The sequence below is a fragment of the Mus caroli genome, chromosome 15 (assembly GCF_900094665.2).
Source record: "Mus caroli chromosome 15, CAROLI_EIJ_v1.1, whole genome shotgun sequence".
Lineage (NCBI taxonomy): Eukaryota > Metazoa > Chordata > Mammalia > Rodentia > Muridae > Mus > Mus caroli.
Genome location: NC_034584.1, coordinates 43,357,283 through 43,373,669, shown reverse-complemented (window position 1 = coordinate 43,373,669; position 16,387 = coordinate 43,357,283).

Genomic DNA, 16,387 nt, shown 5'->3' with positions numbered 1-16,387 from the left:
TATAGTAACCAGATCTGATTCTGTGCCACAGTGCTTCATACCCAAATACCACTGGGATTTTGCAGGTCTCCCAGGAGTGTGGACACACTTGTAAGCACAGTTAAGCCCACCACTTCTTCTCAGAAGGACCGGTCCAAATCTCGCAGGACACAGGAACTGAGGTGCATCCTGGGACGGGATACTTCCAGTTTCCATCTGTGCCCAGAGCTGATCCTGTGCCACAGTGCCCCTCACCCAGATACCCTCAGGAGAGTGCTGGTATCCCAGGAGTGCTAAATAAATAAATAAAGTACAGAAAATCCAAGATACAGTCCACAGAACTCAAAGTTGTCACAGATAAGACCACTTTTGTTCAAATTCCTGGACCAAGAAGTACCCACCTGGAGCCATCAGAACACAGGAACCAAGCAACAGCTGGGGACAGAATTCTTCTGGTTTCTGTCTGTACACTGGAGGTGAACAAGTGCCACAGCTCTCCATACCCAAATTCCTCCAAGAGAGAACTGGTGTCCCAAGAGTACTGATATACAGGCTTGCAGGAGGGACAAGCCACAGTCAGAGACAGCAAGACCAGCTAACACCAGAGATAACCAGATGATGAGAAGCAAGGGCAAGAACATAAGCAATAGAAATCAAAGATACTTGACATCTTCAAAATCCAGTTCTCCCACCACAGTGAGCCCTGCATACCCCAACACACTAGAAAAGCAAGACTCTGATTTAAAGTCACATCTTATGATAATAATAAAGAACTTTAAGAAGGACATAAATAACTCTCTCAGGAGATGGTAGGTGAGAGACACTCAGGACTCAAAGGGAGGGAACTTAGATGGAACACCGGACAGTAGGGAGAGGAAACTTATAGAGCCCACCTCCAGCAGGAAGACAGGACACCAAGTGAGGGATGGGGTTGCCATCCCACAGTCATATCTCTGACCCATAATTGTTCCAGTCTGAAAGAATTACAGGGATGGAAATGGAGAGGAGCCTGAGGAAAAGAAGGTCCAGAGATAGGCCCAAAGTGGGATCCTGCTCAATGGGAGGTCCCAAGACCTGACATGGAGGCTATGGAGCACTCAAAAAAGGGACCTATCATGACTGCCCTCTGAAAGACCCAACAAGCAGCTGAAAAACTCAGATGCAGATATCTGCACTCAGCCAACGGGCAGAAGCAGTTGACCCCTGTTGTTGAATTAGGGAAGGCTGAAAGAAGCTGAGGAGAAAGACGATCCTGTAGGTGGATCAGCAGTCTCAATTATTCTGAACCTCTGAGATCTCTTAAACAATAGACCACCAAACAGGCAGCATACACCAGCTGATACAAGGCTCCAAAGACACATACAGTAGAGGACTTCCAGGTCTGTGTTCATTCAGAGATGATACAAATAATCCTCAAGAGACAGGAGGCCCCAGGGAGTTTAGAGATCAGATAGGGTGGGGGTTGGGGGCATCCATGTAGAGACAGGTGGGGTAGGGAGGAGGTGTGGGATGTGAAGCAGTCAGAGTGTGGATAGGAGAGGGAATGGAATATGGAATGTAAAAAATAATTAAAAATAAAATTAATTTTAAAATATATTAAATGAATGAAAGAAAGAAATACAGGAGAACATAGGTACACTAGTAGAAGAACTTACAGAGGTAACACAAAAATCCCTTAAAGAATTACAGGAAAATACAACCAAGCAGACGAAGGTAGTGAACAAAAACAATTATGCAAAGAGAAACAATAAAGAAATCACAAAGGGAGACTAACCTGGAGATAGAAAACCAAGAAAGGAGATCAGGAGTCATAGATGCAAGCATCACTAAGAGATCACAAGAGATAGAAGAGAGAATTTCATGTGCAGAAGATACCATAGAAAACATTGACACAATATTCAAAGAAAATGCAAAATGCATAAAGCTCCCAGCCCAAAATATCCAGGAAATCCAGGACACAATGAGAAGATGAAAATAAGGATAATAGGTATAGAAGAGAGTGAAGATTCTCAACTTAAAGGGCCAGTAAATATCTTCAAAAAATTATAGAAAAATACTTCCCTAACCTAAAGAAAGAGATGCCTATAATCGTAGAAGAAGCCTACAGAGCTCCAAATAGATTGGACCAGAAAAGAAATTTCTCTCCTCACATAATAGTCAAAACACCAAATGCACAAAAAACAAAGAAAGACTATTAAAATCAGTAAGGGAAAAAGGTTAGGTAACATATAAAGGCAGACTTATCAATATTACACCAGACTCCTCACTAGAGACTATGAAAGCCAGAAGATCCTGGGCAGATATTATACAGGCCCTAAGAGAACACAAATGCCAGCCCAGGCTATATAATCAGTAAAACTCACAATTATCATAGATGGAGAAACCAAGATATTCCATGACAAAAAAAAATTTACACAATATTTTCCCACAAATCCAGCCCTACAAAAGATAATAGATGGAAAATGTCAACACAGGGAGGAAACTACACACTAGAAAAAGCAACAAAGCAATCTTCTTTCGACAAAAACAAAAGAGGATAGCCACACAATCATAAAAATAACATCAAAAATAACAGGAAGCAACAATCACTATTCCTTAATATCTATTAATCTCAATAGACTTAATTTCCCAATAAAAAGACATAGACTAATGGGCTGAATATGTAAATAGGACCCAACACGTTTCTCCATACAGGAATGCACCTCAGTGTCAAAGACAGACGCTATCTCAGAGTAAAGGGCTGGAATACCATTTTCCAAGCAAATGGTCCCCCAAAACAATCTGGAGTAGCCATTCTAATATCAAATAAAATCAACTTTCAACCAAAAGTTATAAACAAGGATAAGGAAGGACACTTCATAATCAACAAAGGTAAAATCTTCCAAGATGTACTCTCAATTCTGAACATCTATGCTCTAAATGCATGGGCAACCACATTCATAAAAGAAACTTTGCTAAAGCACAAATCACACATTGCACCTCACACAATAATAATGGGAGACTTTAATACAGCACTCTCACCAATGGACAGATCCTGGAAACAGAAACTAAACAGAGACACATTGAAACTAACAGAAGTTATGGACCAAATGGTTTTAAAAGATATCTATAGAACATTTCATCCTAAAACAAATGTATACCTTCTTCTCATCACCACATGGTAACTTCTCCCACACTGACCATATAATCCCTCACAAAAAAATGCAACAACAGATACAAGAAGATGGAAATAATCTCAGGCATTCTATCAGATCACCATGGACTAAGGCTGGTCTTCAGTAGCAACAAAAACAACAGAAAGCTCACATATACATGGAAACTGAACGATGTCCTAGTCAATGATGACTTCATCAGGGAAGAAAGAAATTAAAGACTTTAGAATTTAATGAAAATGAAGGCACAACATTCCCAAACTTATGGGAGAAAATGAAAGTAGTGCTAAGCGGAAAACTCATAGCTCTGAGTGCTTCTAAAAAGAAACTGGAGAGAGAATACACTAGCAGCTTAATAGCACACGTGAAAGATCTAGAACAACAACAACAAAAAAAGCAAAAACCGCCATGAGGAGTAGAAAGCAAGAAATATTCACACTCAGGGCTGAAAACAACCAAGTAGAAACAAAAAGAACTATACAAAGAATCAACAAAAACAGTTCTTTGAGAAAATCAACAAGATAGATAAGATGAACCCATAGCCAGAATAAGCACAGAGACCGTGTTCAAATTAACAAAAACAGAAATGAAAAACGGAGGCATAACATCAGAAACTGAGGAAATTTGTAAAAAAGCATCAGATGCTACAAAAGTCTATATTCAACAAAACTGGAAAATATGGATGAAATGGACAATTTTCTAGACAGATACCAGTTACCAAAGTTAAATCAGGATCAGATAAACCATCTTCATATACTACAAATTGTACAACCATTTTAGCTGATAGTATACACAAATCAAAATTACCTGAAAACACTTGTAATTAACCAAGGTAAATAACCAAGGTAATCAATTTCAGGGACAATCTGTAATATAATAAAAGCTTTTCCCATTACACTTACAAGAAGCATCATATGCATTCAGTATAGATGCAGATTTATACCTTGTATGAAGGAATTGGCATTAAATCATCTTCTAAAATGAGATTTAGTGAGTAGAATGCTAGACATGAAAATTATGAACAAGTATAGTAGTTTATTTTTCTTAGTTTTCATTTTTATATATGATAAGTATGGTATGCTAGAAAGCAGCCAAATTTTGTAGTAAATATTTGAAAATGACCCAATAAAGATAAACAGATACAAATTATTTAGAAATCATTTTTATTTGATGATACATAAAATACCTTATAACAATTATGTTTTTGAGTTTGATGAAAAACATTCAATCTGAATAATCATTAGCACACATCTATTCCTTACTATGGTAGGCAGGATGCATAATTGTATCTAGGTATGGACAACATTCCCACTTTGAATGGCTCTTGATATTTTAGGAGGGATATTACACTGATATGGTAATATAGGCATAAATTATATTTAATATTTATCTCATTTAACTCAGGCATGAAAAGTGTTTAGACACTGTATAGGAAAAATACATACCTCTAGTCAAGTGTAGGACTTTTTACACAATCTCATTGTACAAAATATGAGGGACCGTTTTAGTTTTTATCAAGACTTGATTAAATTAGCGACATATTCATAAAGGAAGGAAAAGAATTATATATAAATAATCCCAAATGGCTAAGTAGTTTTACAATAGTGTCAGTCTAATGGGCATGTCTATATACTGTGTTTCTGCTAGAGCAGACAGATTCGCTTCTTGTTGAACTTGTATGTGTTGTCATATCTGCTAAGGACAGTCACTGCCTGGGAGGAGGCACATAAAATGGATCTTCAACAACAGTGATGGTGCATTACAAGTGGGAGTATCTTGAGAATTCTGTCAATCACACTCACATTGAGGATTTTGGGCAATAATTCTCTCTGACACTCCAAAAATCCAATTACATTAGATGTCTATTAAAAGGTATTTCTTGATAAGATCACATTCTGTAAAATGACAAGTTTTTCTAGGAATGATTTTTTTGTTATCTCATTCATCAAGTCTCATGAAATTTCTTCAATCTAAATTAATTCTAGTCTTATCAACCATCAATAACTTTATCAATTATTCTGTGGTTCCCACTCCTGCTATGTTTTCCAGTATGCTACTACATAGTACTGAAATTAACTTCTGCACATTATCTTTATATTATAAAAAAAATCCTTTCTTTAAAATACTTAGCGGTAAAAAGATGTCTTTTAAGTTTTTCTCTGTACAATCCTTTTGCAAAATGCTAAATTAAATTTATCCTAATGATTGTCTTTCATAGTTTCATATATCTTACTATATTTTCAATTATAATATTGTACTCATTTATTTGTTCTCTTTCTCCATCTTCCAAACTTCTCTAGTTAAATTTACCTATTATACAGAGTTGTACTTCTAAATATGAGCCTACAAGTACTGCTACTAATATTCACTACAGGCTAATACTATTTCATGACAATTAGTTAAATATATTTACTGTTTTAAAAAGTAAAGGGGAGGAGGTAAATAGGGGAATCTCCAGAATCAGGAGATCTGGGATAAGGAAGTGCCCAAGAATCAATAGGAGTGTCCTTATCTGTAACTCAGAGCATAAGCAATATGGAACCTATGGAGGCTGCCTTCCATGGCCAATCAGGAAGCCCAGTGGAGTAGATAAAGACACAAATCTACCCAGAAAACTTTTGACTCAAAACTTATCCTTACTACAAGAAATGCAGGGATTGGTGGTAGAGCAGAGACTGAGAGAATGGCCAACCAATAACCTGTCCAATTTGAGACCTAGCCTATGGACAATCAACAATCCCTGACACTATTTATGGTACTCTTTACATTTGCAGACAGGAGTCTTACATGCCTCTTAGAGGTTCCACCCATCAACTGACTCACAGAGACTCAGATACCCTCAGGCCAAACAGTGAATGGAACTCTTGTGGAAGAATAGGAGGAAGTATTTCATCCCCCATGGGTAAAGGACTACACAGAAAGATGAAGAAAATCAAATAACCTTGAACTTTAGGGCTCTCTGAATGAAAGAACAATCCAAGAATATACATGGGCTGTACCTAGCCCTCCCCACACATATTTACAGATGTTGAACTTGGTCTACATGTGGGTTCTGAACAAATGGAGTTGCGGCTATTTCACAACCTGTTGCCTTTAGCTGGGCTGCCTTGTCTACCCCTGTGGGAAAAGAAGTACCTAGCTTCACAGAGATTTGAAGTGCCAGGGTTGGGGAAGGATACCCAGGGACACCCAGCCTCAGCTTAGTGATGCTTCACCATTACTACCACCACCTCCCTAGCAGGCAATTTCCATTCAATCTCCTGGCCTTCTCTCTCTAGTTCTCCCCACACCTGTTCCTTGTGCTATCCTCTGTCTCACCTAGTTCTCTACCTACGTCTACTTCTGATGACTGTTTTATTTTCCCTTCGGGGTGAAATTCAAGCAACCTTCCTTGGGCTTTCATTTTTGTTTAGCTTTGCTGTGCCTATGGATTGAAGCATGGGTATGCTGTACATTATGACTAATATATAATTATATGTGAATACAACCATGGATGATTTGGGAGTCTGGGTTACCTCACACGGGATGATATTTTTCAGGAATATCCATTTGCATCAAATTTCATGATGTCATCATTTTCAAAAGCTGAGTAGTATTGCATTATGTAGATGAACTACATTTTCTCTATCCATTCTTCAGCTGACATTCATCTAGATTGTTTCCAGTTTCTGGCTGTTACAAATAAAGCTGCTGTGAACATAGAAGAACAAGTGTCCTTATGGTACAGTAAAAATCTTTTGAGTATTTGCCCAGTAGTAGTATAGTAAGACTTCATGTAAAAGTATTGCCAATTTTCTGAGAAACTGTCAGATTCTTTTCCAGAGTGGTTGTACAAGTTTGCACTCCTAGGAGCAATGTAGTAGTGTCGCCCTTGCTCCTTATCCTCAACAGCATGGGCTGTTGTTTGAAATTTATTATCTTAGCCATTCTGATGGTTGTAAAATTGAATTTCAGAGTCATTTTGATTTTCATTTCCCTAACAGCAAAGAAGCCAAAATCATACAATGTAAAACAAAGTATCTTCAACAAATAGAGTTTGTCTAACTGGAGTTTTGCATGTAGAAGAATGCACAAAACTCAAGTCCAGGTGGATCAAACATCTAAACCTTAATCTGGATACACCTAATCTATTAGAAGAGAATGAGGAGAATAGCTTTGAAAGCATAGGTACAGAAGATAACTTCATGAACAGAACATCAATAGCTCAGGAACAATCAGCAATTTATAAATGGGACCTGCTGAAAATGAAAGCTTCTATAAGGCAAAATGCAAAAGACACTGTCAATAGCACAAAATGACCTTCTAAAGAATGAGAAAAGAGCTTCACTATCAGACAGAAGGCTTCTTTGTCAAAAGTCAAGTATCCATAGGTGTGTGGGTTTCTTTCTGGATCTTTTATTCAATTCCCCTTATTAACCTGTCTGTTTCTATATCAATAGCACCCAGTCTTTGTTACTATTGGTCTGTAGTTTACCTTGAATTCAGGGATGGTGAAGCCTCTAGAAGCTCTTGTACAGGATCATTTCAGCTATTCTGGTTTTTGACTGATTTAATTTTATATATGAGATTGAGTATTGCTCTTTCAAGGTGTGTAAAGAATTGATTTAGAATTTTGAGAAGTATGTTGAATCTGAAGATTACTTTTGGCAACATGGCCATTTTCCCTATGTTAGTTCTATTGATCCATGAGCATGAAGGATCTCTTTTTATTGGATATTTTCTTTATTTACATTTCAAATATTATCCCCTCTCCCATTTCCCACCCTCCTGTAAACCCCCTATACCATCCCCTTTCCCCCTGCTTCTACAAGGGTGAACCCCCAATAACCCACCCACTCCTGCTTCCCTGCCCTCACATTCCCCTACACTGGAACACCTATTGAGACTTTATATGACTAAGGACCACTCCTCCCATTGATGCCGACAAGGCCACCCTCTGCTACATGTGCAGCTGAAGCCTTGGGTCCCTAGATGTGTACTCCTTAGTTGGTGGCTTAGGCCCTGGGAGCTCTGGGTGGGGGGAGGTTGGTTGATATTGTTGTTCTTCCTATGGTGTTGCAAACCCCTTCAGTTCTTTCAGTCCTTTCTCTAACTCCAGCATTGGGGACCCCCACACTTAATCCAATGGTTGACTGTGAGCATCTGCTTCTGTATTTGTCAGGCTCTGCCAGAGCCTCTCAGGAGATAACTACATCAGGTGGTGGTGGCGCACACCTTTAATCCCAGCTCTTGGGAGGCAGAGGCAGGCAGATTTCTGAGTTCGAGTCCAGCCTGGACTACAGAGTGAGTTCCAGGGTAGCCAGAGCAACACAGAGAAACCCTTTCTCGAAAAACACAAACAAACAAACAAAACAAAGCAAAACAACAACAACAACAACAATAAAAAGAATCAATAAATGGGACTTCATAAAATTCCAAAGCTTCTTTAAGGCAAAGACACTGTCAATAGGAAAAAACAGAAACCAACGGATTAGGAAAAGATCTTTACTAATCCTACATTCCATAGAGGGCTAATATCTAATATATACCAAGAACTCAAAGAGGTGGACTCTAGAGAATCAAATAACCCTATTAAAAAATGAAAGACCTTTCTATCTTCTAATATCTTTCTCAATTTCTTTCTTCACAGACTTGCAGTTCTTGTCATAAAGGTTTTTCACTTGCCTGGTAAGAGTTTTCTCTGTTTAGTTTCTGTTTCGATGACCTATCCAGTGGTGAGAGTGGGCTGTTGAAGTTTCCTATTACTGATGTGCAGAGTTCAATATGTGAGTTAAGCTTTAGTAATATTTATGTTAGGAATTTGGGTGCCCTTGCATTTGGGGCACGTATGTTCACAATTAAGGCATCAATTTGGTGGATTTTTTTTTGGTTTTGTTGTTTGCTAGCATTTAGTGTCCTTCATCATCTCTTTTCATTACCTAAGTTGAAAGTCTATTTAGGTAGATATTAGAATGTTTATTCCAGCTTGTTAGCTTGTTTCTTAGTTCTGCTTGCTTGGTAAACCCTTTCCCAGCTGTTTTCTTTGAAGTAGTGTCTATCTTTTTTGCTGAGGTATTTCTTGTATGCAGCAGAATAGTAGATCCTGTTTTTGCATCCATTCTGTTAGCCTATGTCTTTTTATTGGGGTGTTGAGTCTATTAATATTGAAAATTATTAATAACTGATGATTGCTATTTCCTGTTATTTTGATGTTGGTTGTAATAGTGTGTGTGTGTGCACGTGTGTGTGTGTGTTTCTCTCCTTTTGTTTTTGCTGGTGTTAATTTATTCATTTCTTCTATTTTCCTGGGTGAAGTTATCCTCCTTGTGTTGGAGTTTTCTGTTTACTTGCTTTACCACTTAAATAAGAAATAAATAGTACAACATCATGACCATAAATCTTCATGTTTATAAAATTTTCATTGCCTTTAAACAATTGCTACAAAAATCACAACTCAACATTTACATTAAGGAAATAATTTGAAGAAAGAAATTGTTTTAACTTTTCAAAATACATTTAATGAAATGTATTAATTTATTTCAGTTTATGTGTATTTTATACATTTCTGCCTACTTGTAAATTAAAAGGTTTTTATGGTTGGTATTTCTTCAGTGTTACAGCCCCTCAAGGAATACTTAGATCAAGAAATCTTTCTATATAGGAAAAAATTAGGCTCAGACAATATAATCATAACTCTTATAAATATGTCCTAGTATAGCAGTATGGTAAAAGGTATTTATGGTCTTAAAGAGATGAAACATGTAGAGTTTATCCTGTTTCCTCTTTGACTAGGGAAGGAAATGAAAAATCATTCAGCTCTTTTAAGATAGATGAAGAGAGCTACGTATTCCCACATAGCATTTAGAATTGGATGCGGTGATGGTTGCTAAATAAATGACACCGTTATCCATGTAACTGATTTAAATTCAAGAGTTTCTTTGAAACTCTATTACTTTATACATCAGTTGAGTAATTCTATTAACTTAAGAAGCAAGTAAAAAATTCTTATTAGGCCCTTATAATTGGATTTATTAGATATTTTGATTTTTCACACTTCCAATGAATAAAAAGTCCATCTAGTTCATTATTTTTATAAACATCGTTGGAAAGGCTTAAAGTAGTGGCCATTGTGAATTACTTAATTCCAAATGAAAAATGATACAAGTGAGTGTATTAAAAGTAAGAAGACATGCAATGTGTCAGACAAATAATATTCTGGATTAAGGTTCTAGACATCTGGATCACCAGAATCACCTGCCATTTCAATTTTCTTGAGGGGGCAGGGAGGGGAACATAAGTTCTAATGACTGGTTAGTTACTACCTTAGTTCCCATGATATATAAATATAATTTTATCCAAAACAAATAGTCACATTCAAATATTCTGGTAGGTTTTTTATATTTATTTCAAAATGTTATGATACATACTTTTTGATTGCACTTATAAAAGTCCACACAATTTTAAAATACACTATCAAAAACAATTGGAAGGTGATTCTTTATATTGCCTTTGATATATTTAATATTTCAGAATCTCTAACAGTGTAACCCACATAGTTGATTTTGAAAGTATATTTCTCTTTACATCTTCAGCTACAATAATTTTACTTTTATGAAATTCATACTCCCAGTCAGAGTACTTCCAACAATTGCTCTGATGTCTTTCTAAATCAAGAACTTCTGTAACTTGCAGACTAAACTACCCTGTGTCTATATTTGTATTCATTATTTTCGACTTTTTAAATAATTGGTCTATGAGAATGCACTGTCTCTCTTAAGGGGAAAGTCTCAATTTGCCACTCACTCAGGAGTCTATTTTGTCTTCTGTCACTAAACTTACAGTACTCCAGTTTGAGTACCAAGTCTTCTTACAGATAGACAAATAATATCTATTCTATTTTTCTGTAGAATAGCTAAAATGTCACACAAACTTCTGTTTCAAGACAAAATATTTTGTAACAGTGATGTATTTTTGACTACTTTCTTGCTTTCCCAGTACCCATGACTGGACCTTGAACACATAATTTCACAAGTGTCACAAGCATGCCGAATGTTTGTGTTCCTTTTGTGTTTCTGCATCTCAGGACTGATCACAGGCTTTGTGAGTATGAAGCTGCTATGAAAAACCAGCCCTTTGCTTTTAATTTAGAAGTGAAATCTACATAAAGAACCACTGTTTAGGGAAAAGAAGCTTCTAATTTAGGATATACTGAGTGGTAGCAAACAGATTTAGTTAGTCTTATATTTGCTCATTGAATGAAATTTTCTTATTGAGCAATATCAATGCATTACAGATACCATGCAGTAAGCCAGAGTTATGGAGTGAGGATATAAGGACAGTCTTTACAAGATATAAGGTTACTGCATTTTGTGATTCCTTTAGCACAGTTGATGTTCACAATGTAATTTTAATAATTAAGATTCATTATGCCAGCAAAAATAATACAGTATGAAAACTGGATACTGTTGAGAATATAGAACAATAAGCAATTATTTATTATTATAAAAAGAGAGCTATGTCAAAACTAATTAGTTAAACTAGAAACATTACACTTATATGCATACAAACAATATATTATAACTAAATAACACATAAGAAAGTAACAAAAAGAAATTATTTTACATGCTGTAATGCCTATTCTTGATTGTCAATTTGACTATCTCTGGAATTAACTACAACCCAAGCAGCTGGGAACACCTGTGAGGGATCTTTCTTTTTAATGAAATTTAGTGGGAAGACCCATTTTTAATCCAGATCTTTTGTTGAGAAAGTATTCATCTGTAATCTGGGTCTTTTGATCCAGAAGAAGGAAGGCTAGTCTTTTGCCTCATTTCCCTGGCTCTCGTGACAAGTACATGCCTTCATTGTCATTAGAGTGCAGTTCTTTGAGATTCTAGTGCATAATGAACACCAGCCTAGGGGACTGTAAAACCACTAGAATTATGCACTTGTCAATCACAGACAACCATTGATAGACTAGCTGCACCTTAGCCTGGAAGTAATACTAATAAATTACCTTTCTATATATACATATGAATTCATTAAATACAATATTTTCCTCTAGAGAACCCCAAAACATGTTTACAGAAAAATATGGTAAAAAGAAGCAATTGTCAAAAATCTAAAATCTTATTAGGAAAAAGATTAAAGTATTATAGCTTATGTTCAGACTGTGAATATTGTGAGTCCATACTTCCTGACATAACAAATTGTGCAGAATGCAGAGATGTGTCTACATTAAAATGTTTCTGAGTCCACCATAAGTAAAATTTGATTGAAAATCAAGTGTTTAAAGGGCTCTGAGGTTCAGCTGGCAACACTCAGGCAATTTCACAATGTGACCTCAATGCAGCACTGGTCCTGAATATATAATCTCAGACACTTTTCACTACTGACGATCTGTCGAAAGCTATTGAACATGGTCAGAAACAGCCTACTGACTGGAGACTACTGGTGATTATCATTTGCAGAAATTTTGCTGCACTAACAAGTTTTTGTTATCATGGAAATAGAATTGTTTAATTATAGGAAATGAATACATATATTTTCTTCTGTTTCTATTCCATATGGAACTATTAAGTATTTGGATTGTGTTGTGCTAGCAAGTTTCATTTTTCAAATTTCTTTTTGAGTTAGGAATTGAATTTCCTGGAAGCAAGCAAGCAAATCAACAAAACAAACAACAGAACCAAATATACTAAATGTATTTTCACTCAGGATTAGGACATAATTTCCAACAAAAGTCTTTACACATGCCTTTGCTACTTTGTACTATATTGTTACGATAATCAGAGTTTTTAACATCAACTACAATAAAAATACATAATTATGAAAAAACTGTTGATAATTTCTTTTTTGTCCCATGAAATCAGATGTCCGATCTCCTAAAGATTCCATGGTACTTTGTGTGAGAAATGGTCTCATAGATACACATGTTTGTTTAAATACTAGGTCCCTAGCTTGAGAAAGATTAGAAACTGTGGACTTGTTGGAGAAGGTATGTCAGTGGCTCTATACCTTCAGGTTTCAAAACATTAAGACATTCCCTGTTAGATAGCTGTGTATTTTCCATTCTGCTCTACCTTGTGCTCAAGAAAGCATATGAGATTTTGCTTCGACTACACCATGACTAACTGCCTACTGTCATGTTCCCTGCCATGAGGGACATGGATTTATCTCCTGAAACTTTAACCCCCAACAAGGTCTTTCTTCTATAAGTTTCCTTGGTCGTGGTATCTCTTCATAGCAATTGAAGAATGTAATTTACACAGGTACTACAACCTTCTCAAATAGAACCTCTAGGTTGCAGACCAAGTATTTAAACACACAAACTTATTAAAGAAATTTCATACTCGAACTACAACAGTGAAACATGATTCATTATTTCTGCTTTACTTCTTAAATTAATGCTGATCACACTATTAGGGTTGATTATGATTTATTGTTCTTGATACAATTACACTATAGGGATCCCCATAATTGTTCAAGTCTTTGGTATAATTGTCTTAAGAACTGTGAAATATAGATAATTTGGATTTACTTTTGGCACACATTAACCAGAATGGATAAAGGGTTTGTGTCATTAATTAATTAGACATTTCCCACTGATATCCATAACTGAGGCAGCTTTTGACCCAGATTTAAACCATAGTTCCCTATAGTTAGTAAAAGAGGGGTCTATATCTCTTGACACATTTTAAAAGCATAAAATGATTAGTTCAAAATATTAATAGCAGGTAAACTTTTATTCAATATTAGCTTATTAAATGAAATTAAGTGTGAATACACTAATATAAGTAATAGAGATGAGTCAAAATTGAAATGTCATAAACCTTGAAAAAGAAATCACTATCTAAGCACAAGACTAATCTAAGCAAAGACAGTAATATCACAGAACAGAAGAACCCTTAATGCATCTCTGGCCATTCTTGTTAGACAAGAGAGCCACACTGTAAGAGAGGGTTTAAGTAATTTAATACTTTACTAGCAGTATGGATTAATAAACAGTTCTAAATTCTTGTCAAGTCCCATCCAATTTCAAATTTCTGATCAGTTCCAATCAAAATACTTGAAAATGGCTGCACATTTTTCTGTAAAAAAAATTTCAATAAGTAATAAACAGTAGATGACATGTTATTTAACAAAAACAATGAATAAATGTATGAGCCAGCAAAATTAACCAGAAGAAAATCATATACTAAACTGTATATATGTGTGTGTATGTATATATGCAAAAATATAATAATGAAATTTATTATTTGCTTTAATTAATATATATTTCTGAAAGAAATTCATATAATTAAAATAAATTAAGTTTGATTATAGGTAAAGCAATGTAAAATGTTAATATAAAAGCATCTACTTATTGGCAATTAGATAATGTTTTTCACAGTTACAAAATTTTCACTATGTTAAGAAACAAAAGCCCCCAGTGATCTGCAAGTAGTTCTGGAGGCCAATGCTTCTAAGCCTCTTCCTGTCAATAAAGGATTAATTAAATCCTTAAGATGGTCATCATAAGGATAAGGAAACAACAAAAGCATTCATGAAAATGCCATTTTTCACTACTTATAGTCTAACACTTTCATGACAGTGACCTTGTAGAGACTGCTTAACTCCTTCAAAAAGAAGCTGTACAGAATTCACTTGAAATATAACTCTACATGCATGCTCACAGATCTTGAGCTGGAACCTGAATCATAGCCATCACTATCAGGCTCCCACCTTCTGTGCTACTCTTCTGTGATGACAGTTTCCAATTTAAGCATTCTACATCTGCATAGTAAGTAATTTATACTTTAAAGTGTCTCCGTAGCAGAGTTACCTCTCATCGGTTGGCATAAAACTCATTCTGTAAGAAACTGAATCAGAGAAAAGTCACAAACTGAGAAAATTATGAATCATCTAAATAAGAGGTGTCTTATTGTACAATTGCAGTATGTCTTCCAAAGGAACATTTTTAGTACATTATGAAAAATTTTGCTGTGAACATGAATAAGAGCATAGCACCAGTAAGGAGAACATTAAAAGAAGTGTCAATAAGTATAGTGTACATAACAAATACATAAATAACGTAACATTTGACCATGATACAATCATGAGGATAAAACCCATTTATTTGTATATAATATATTTATTAATTATTTTTCAGTTCTTCTGTATGTTTGTGCTTTCTCTGCATGTATTGATATGCCACACATATTTGTGCAATCAGCAGAGCACAGAGAGAAGTGATCAGATCTCTGGAATGGGAGTAATAGTTAGTTGCGAGCCCCGCTGCCTGCCCTGAAATCAGAGCAAGAGCAGCAAATTATATTAACTGCTGAGCCATTGCTCTAGTCCTATAATAAGATATTTTCAACAGGATTATAACAGTGCAGCATTGTGAAATGAAAGGATTATAATACAATATTCATTATGGTAATTAATTGATTTAATCTTTAAATACATAGAGAGCAGATATTCCCAATGTTATTCTAAACTAGAAACATAGGATCAAAATTAATTCATTATATTCCTATGTTTAATGTTCCAGACTCTGTCAAGCAAAGAATAGAGACATAAAATCTGCATGATAAAACATCTAGAGTAAATATACAATATACTTAAATGTAGGTATATGTTTAAAGATGCAAAGATATTTTAAAAATTCTGAACTAAATTTCACGGCACTGTTTCACACCAAAGCATGTAATTATTAAATATTACTGCAATATCTTAAAGATATTTTGATTGAAATATTTTAATATTTCAGTTAATTTACTTTTGTAGCATTTAAACAGTGAATGTTGTCTAAAGTCTTAATCACTCTACTATTCCTGTGAAGAAAGACCATGTCCAAAACAGAAAGCATTGAATTAGGGGCTGGCTTATGATCTGGGAGGCTTAATCTGTTCTCATCATGGAAGAGAGCAGGGTGCAAGCAGGTGGGGGTTGATGAAGGTACAACCAACTGCTATATCCTGATCTACAAGCCAGCCATGTGGTTTTGAAACCTCAAAATCCATACCCAATGATAGATTTCCTCCAAAAGGCCACACTCACTCTAACAAGACACAACCATATGAGGTGATGGGGCTATTTGTATTTAAACATCCATCAGTTTGTCACAATATAAAAAGATACTAATGCATTTCGTACAATTTTAAAAGTTTCTATTGACTTTTTGTCTCATGGCTGCATCAAAATCCAAAGTCTCTTCTGGATCTCAAAAGTGATGACTTAATGGTAAACCCCGATACATTCAAAACCAAAAAGTGGATTATATGCTCTTAAAA